This window comes from Panicum virgatum, chromosome 7K, assembly GCF_016808335.1.
Source record: "Panicum virgatum strain AP13 chromosome 7K, P.virgatum_v5, whole genome shotgun sequence".
NCBI lineage: Eukaryota > Viridiplantae > Streptophyta > Magnoliopsida > Poales > Poaceae > Panicum > Panicum virgatum.
In genome coordinates this window covers 10005805-10012275 of record NC_053142.1, presented here as the reverse complement: position 1 = coordinate 10012275, position 6471 = coordinate 10005805, and the positions used below count along the sequence as shown (strand labels likewise).

Genomic DNA, 6471 nt, shown 5'->3' with positions numbered 1-6471 from the left:
TTGCTATGGACAAAGTTGGTATAAGTATTGAATACGTATTGGTGTCTATGTGTGATCGAGTCGTGGACGGAGGGGGTTGGTCCGACTCACATACGGGATGGATTAAGGCCCACCTGTCAATAACACAGGCGGACCAAACCAACGTACCAACCAAAAATTTGGGTGGAAACTTTACTCGTTTTAGTAATAGGTATAGATATATTCATTTATGATACTAGTAAAACGCACGTGCGACAAGCACGTGTTTTGAAGAAAACATTGCCTGATTCTAAACTGTAACAAATATAGTTTCGTTAGTAGTGAACAAAAGAAAGTGTAATTTGCCTAAAACAATATGAATTTTTCATGTGAGTACCCTGTGTACAAAGTAGGAGCATGCCTAAAACAATCTGAATTTTCCATGTGAGTACTCTTTGTACAAAGCAGGAGCAAAATTTATCCCTACACATACATTGATCATGAGGGCTGTTGTCCTCGTTCATTCATCGAAGAGGTCGTCGTCGTCGACGAGTTTCATTCTGACGACGAGTTTCATTCTGATGCACCGGTGGCGCTCGAATCCACTTCGCCATGAAACTTCCAGACGGTGTAATTGTCGACAAAACCATAGCGGATCAGGTGAGATTTCACCACGCTATCTTCGTAGACAAGATTGTTCTTGCATCTATTGCACGGACAAATGGTGCCCTCCCGACCCAGACTTGTACGATGCTTTTTCGCAATGGCAACAAATTTTGTCACATGATGCAAGAAAGTCAGATCGTTGCCAGCCCTCGTTATCTTGTACATCCACTCTGCCCTGTCCATGAGGAGACCCTGCACACAGCGAGAATCAAGAGTCAGATCGATCCAGATCTGAGTTTCTCTCTCCTGCATTTAGAACTAGATCTAGATCTAGATCCAAAACATGTAGAAAGAGAGGAGATGAGAGAATGAGGAGTTAGAAATCAATCTTTTGTGGTGTTCTCCCCCACCAAATATAAGGGCAAAACCTCCCCCCTCTAGAAAGCTCAAGTTTGGACGTTTTGACCTCAAAACACCCAAAAATGGAGGAGGAGCCGCGGGGAGGAAGAAGAGGGTTGGGTGGTTTATATAACAGGCTTAACCGAGGCGGGCACTGTAGCAAAAACGCCTCGGTTAATGGTACTTAATCGAGGCGGTTAGGATAGAAGAAAATGCCTCGGTAAATAGTTTAACCGAGGCGGTTTTCTTAACACAACCGCCTCGGTTAAGTTCCATTAACTGAGGCAGTTTTTGTTACTCGACTGCCTCGGTTAATCTATTAACCGAGGCGGTTGCACGGCGGGCGGCCCGGCGCCTATTAACCGAGGCGGTCCGGGAACACGCCCGCCTCCGAGGCCCATTTTAAGTGCCTCGCAAAATAGAATTCTGTAGTAGTGTGACACAACTTGCCATTGACTTTTATTCCACGACTGAATTTTGATGTGAAAAAAATCTCCCCTTTGTTGATCCCGTCTTTAACTGATCGGCAAGCTAGGAGGAGTTGCGGCTGCCGACGCCAACGGCAAGGACCGGGCCATCAAGCCCACTCCCAACCGGCCGCCGCCACCAGGCAGAGTGGTGCTGCCACTGAAGCTCCTCTGCCCACGCCTCTTTCTTTTTGGGGAAGCTTGCCTGTGCCGCAGTGTCATCCATCCCCCCGTCGCCACTCCTCGGGCCGCCGCCGCAGCCACCAGGCAAGAACATGGAACCCGGAGCTCGTTGATGAGGTGCTCGATCTATTCTTCCACCGTATATTATGTTCGAGGCTGGGGCCGGCGAGGCCAGCGCGGTGGAGTTCAAGGGCACCGGCGCGAGTGGCGCAGTGGTCGAGGATGTGCTTGGCGAGCTCCGGCAGCTTCACCTCATCATCCAGCGTTCCGGCTGCACACGCCGCCGCCGCCACTGCTTTCGTGGCACTTCTAGGAGCCCCACCGCATGCTCGGCTACGACGTGCCCCAGAGCGCTGCCGTGCTGGTGAACATTTGGGCGCTGGGCCGCGACGAGCGGTACTGGCCCGGCGACCCCGATGCGTTCCGGGCAGAGCAGTTCGAGACCGGGGCCGGCTAGGCCGGCACGGTGGAGATCAAGGGTGCCGACTTCGAGCTCCTACCCTTCGGCGCTGGGCGGAGGATGTGCCCCGGGATGTCTTTCGAGCTCGCGCTCGCTAGCCTGTTGTTCCACTTGGACTGGGAGGCGCCTGGCGTGGCCGACCCCGTGGTGTTCGACATGGCCAAGGCGTTCGGCATCACCGCGAGGCGGAAGGCCACAACCCTTCTTCTCCGCTGCATCCTCCGCTATTATAATAAAGGGATAAGTCTATTTTACAACCTCGAACTAGTCACGAAGTCCGTTTTTCAACCTCCAACTACGAAACCGGGTAACATAGGCCCTCGAACTGGCAAAACTGTCCGAATCACCCCCTCGATCACTGTAGCAAGCTGTTTTGAGGGCAGTTTTGCTACAGTAACATTTCCGAATTTCTGAAATTTCACACATCTCAATTAAATAATAAAGAAAGCATAGTTAATATTGTCTAAAAATCATGATATTTTTTTGGGAGGTAGATAAAAAGACAAGGAATCTATTTTGGCTAGATGTGCTACAATAGACATAAAGGAATTTGAATTATAAAATTTTAAAAATAGGTAGAATTCAAAATTCCTTGAATTTTAGGTCAGGTAAACCTATGATAAAAATGCATTAAAAATATGATAATTCATAATTTTTTATTTAGTTTAGTTAGGTACTTTTTATTGGCCCAAGTTTTTATGAAACTTTTTGAATTCCTTCGCAATGCTCAAATTTGAATCAAATTTGATTCCTCAAATTTTAATTTATGAATTTTCTATAGAACTTGGGCCAATAAAAAGTACCTAACTAAACTAAATAAAAAATTATGAATTATCATATTTTTAATGCATTTTTATCATAGGTTTAGCTGACCTAAAAATTTAAGGAATTTTCAATTCTACCTATTTTTAAAATTTTATAATTCAAATTTCTTTATGTCTATTGTAGCACATCTAGCCAAAATAGATTCCTTGTCTTTTATCTACCTCCCCAAAAAATATCATGATTTTTAGACAATATTAACTATGCTTTTTTATTATTTAATTGAGAGAGGTGTGAAATTCCAGAAATTCGGAAATTTTACTGTAGCAAAACCGCCTTTGACTGAGCCAGGGTTGTTTTTCAAACGGTTTCGTTAGTTGGAGGTGTAGGATGTCCGGTTTCGTAGTTCAAGGGCTAAAATCAGACTATTGTGATAGTTCAGGGTTGAAAAACAGACTTTTCCCTATAATAAATAGTAGACAGGAAGCGTAATCGACAGGGACTGAGCAAAGACGGCAGCGAGGCCCAAGGCTGTGCGAATCAGAGGCGAGGGAGAAGGAAATTAGGCATGGACAGGGAATAATAACGGTTGAGGAGATGTCAACAAAAAATTATGGCGACCAACCGAGATGGAGACTGGGTCGCCGCTTGGCCGCCTGGATTGAGGCTGCTGCCCTTTTTCACCACTATCAACCTGAGATTGCTTCCTAGCTCTTGCACAATTCCATGTTTTCTCATTTACTCCCGCACTAAACAGAAGGGTGTGGTCAGCATTCTCAAAGTGTGTCCAGTGCCCTTGATTGTTTTGGCATTTCGATGAACATTTGAGGGGCACAGTATGTAGTAGGTAAATGCAACAGAAAATGAAATATCATACCATGTGAATTCGCCAGCCCTAGCTTCGTCCCCGCCGCCCCCGCCCATCTGCTCCTCCTGCCGGCCAGGGATTGGGCCATGCGTCGACCCGTCGCTCATCTTTGGCATGGGGGGCTCGTCCTTGCCCGAGGATGAAGGAGGAGGTGGCGCGTGGATTGGAGGGCCGGCACGGATGGTGCGGGCGGAGTAGCTCGGGGCTGTAGACGGTGGCCCCGGGGTACAGGTCCTCGACGCAGTCGTGGCCTCGCGGGCGAAGGAGGCGGCCACGAGTGGCCCGGTGATGGTGGCGGCACCATTGGCCGGCGAGGGTGGGAATGCGAGCAGCGAGAGCTAGATGGAGAGGTCCGGGGACGACAGCCCAGTGCAGGCCGTGCGGAGGAGGGAAGCCCGTAGCGACGGTGGCGGCGAGGCCCGAGGACGCGCGGGGCGGAGGGGAGGGTGGAGGAGAAGGTTGAGTGTTGTTCTGCGTGGGGGATGGACGGAATCAACGGGATCACGCCGGGCCCGCAATCCGCGGCCACGATTGATGGGAGCAGGTACAGTGGGCGGGTACAAGGATGATGGGTGAAAAAACAATTAGATTTTGGCAGGAACGCTCTCTAAATCGCAGTTTTATGGGTCTCCACCCCCTCCCACCTCCCTCAACCCTGACAAGCGGATCCGGCGTGAGGGTATGGTGGGCCCAATTCGGGTGACAAAAGTATTCAATTATTTTTTATCTTTATAGTATAGATTTTTTATATGTGTATAAATTTGATCCTGGCACCGTATGAGATACATCTGGTTCTTTTCTAAAACCGGCTGTGACATGAAACCCACTAATCTTTTCGATCCGAGACATTATAGCATTTTGTGCAAATACAGAACAAAGTTACACAGAGAAGAAGTAGGGCACAACCACTTATTCAACACATGTACGTGGCGCTTGGAGGGACAACCATATTGGCCATGTTTGGTTTGTTCTTGTGCTATGAATAGTAATATTTTGACTGCTTATTATGGTGTCAAACAAAGTCAATTTACAAAATCAACTTCAAAACTCATGCGCTAGAAACCCTCAAGAATCTAATGAGGCCTTTGACCGTGTGATTAGAGGATGGTTACTATATTATCACTGTAGTTAATCATCGATTCATTACCGTCATTAGATTCGTCGCGAAAAGTTACACTCATCTCTAAAAAAATTTCGCAAATAGACTTCATTTAGTACTTCAAGCATGCGAGATTTTTTTTCTCGAAAAACGTGCATGCTAGGCTTTAGTAGCAACCAAACAAGGCCATTAAATGCAAGGTATGCCTGATCAACTCATAGATGACGCCTTTGTTCTTCTCCCCGCCGTCTTCCTCCTCTTGCTTGCGCACCTTGGCTATTTGCTCCGGGGCGATCAATCCTTCCACCTTGTCGTACTTCCTCCCGGTTAACGCTAGGTACTTCTTCTCCTACACGCAGCTCATCAGTAACATATACAAGCTAGTATGGTACGGACACAAATAATAAAACATCAGAGAAATTATTAGGCTGGAACCAGTGCGTACGAGAAAGGCCCCTGCAGTGGACATGGGGCCGAGGCTGTCGACGTACTCCACCAAGTCAATCTCCCTCCCGCCGACGTGCTCCTCCCTGGTGTGTGTGGTGGATGTGGTTGGAATGGTTGAGCTGCTTGGTCCTCCTCCTTCCTGTGCTCCTTCTTCCCGGTGTCCGGCACTTCCATGGCTACCAGATTATCGTTCTCGTCGCCCTTCTTGTGTTGGTGTGGGAAGCTAGCAGCAAGACTAGGCGGGTTTTATAGGCACGCAGTCCCAGCCCATAGACTGAGATCTGTGATTATAATACTAATGTAATAATGGCGCTAAAACAGCCACGTACACCAAATGTGTGTAGACTGAGATATTTGTTCGTTGGCTACAAAAGACCAATAACAACAACAATAACAACAACAACACCAACAACAACAACAATAATAATAATTGATAGTACTAGTTCCATCAGCAATAGCATGTTTGATTTATGTCGATGTACGTATATATGGTGATGTTGCAACGCCCGCTCTAGATATTTTGGTTTCTTACACCAAGATCGTAATAGTTGATTAGGTTTTCGTTCAGTTCGCACCCCCACAAGATCGACACACATATTTATTATCTTTTTACGCTTCCACTTCTCATCATTGACATGGCAAAGCAATAGCTATTACATATACACATAGGGTGTGTTTGATTAAGTTGTGGCTATAAAAAAGTTGTTCTAAGGTGTGAGCTGTTAGCTGTGAGAAAACTGAAAACCGTTTGGTTGGAAACAGTTGCGAAGGAGCTGTGAATGATATTTAAAAGAAATATCTTGGATTATAAGTAACTTATATTATATTGCAGGGGCTAGATCATAAAAACATGACCTCCTCCGTGGCTGGCAGACATGAGCTGGCAGCCGGTCAAAATTGCAGCGATTTAGGGCACGAGTGAGCAAGAGGAGTGTGAGAATAGAAAGAGGACGATGGGGGGTTCTGTTTTACCTTTTACCCGCATCGAGGAGTCACCGTGGCGCCCGGGAAGAGGGCGCTGGCAGCCTGCATAGATCCAGCAGCAGCTATGCACAACACGGGGTGGCACAGGGGATCGAAAAGGTTGCAAAGAGTGTGTACACGGGCGGTGTAGGAGGAGGCAAACAGGGGGGTGAGGTGCGGCGCGGGGGCTCGTGCACTCAGGAGGGCGGCAACCTGCATAGAATGGCTGCAGTGGCTCTGCTTGTGGAGGCAGGCAAGC

At 47.6% G+C, this 6471-nt stretch overlaps 2 long non-coding RNA genes across 2 annotated transcripts; both read right to left on the bottom strand.

The window, feature by feature from the left end:
* Positions 1-3302: 3302 nt before the first annotated feature.
* Positions 3303-4350, bottom strand: LOC120639759. The gene is made up of 3 exons (XR_005661652.1): positions 3713-4350; positions 3461-3584; positions 3303-3366 (listed from the first exon to the last, which is right to left on the bottom strand). It is a non-coding gene; the product is annotated as an uncharacterized LOC120639759 (long non-coding RNA).
* Positions 4351-4901: 551 nt separating this feature from the next.
* LOC120639758 lies at positions 4902-5476 on the bottom strand. Its single transcript, XR_005661651.1, has 2 exons — positions 5248-5476; positions 4902-5151 (listed from the first exon to the last, which is right to left on the bottom strand). It is a non-coding gene; the product is annotated as an uncharacterized LOC120639758 (long non-coding RNA).
* Between the last annotated feature and the right edge of the window lie 995 nt (positions 5477-6471).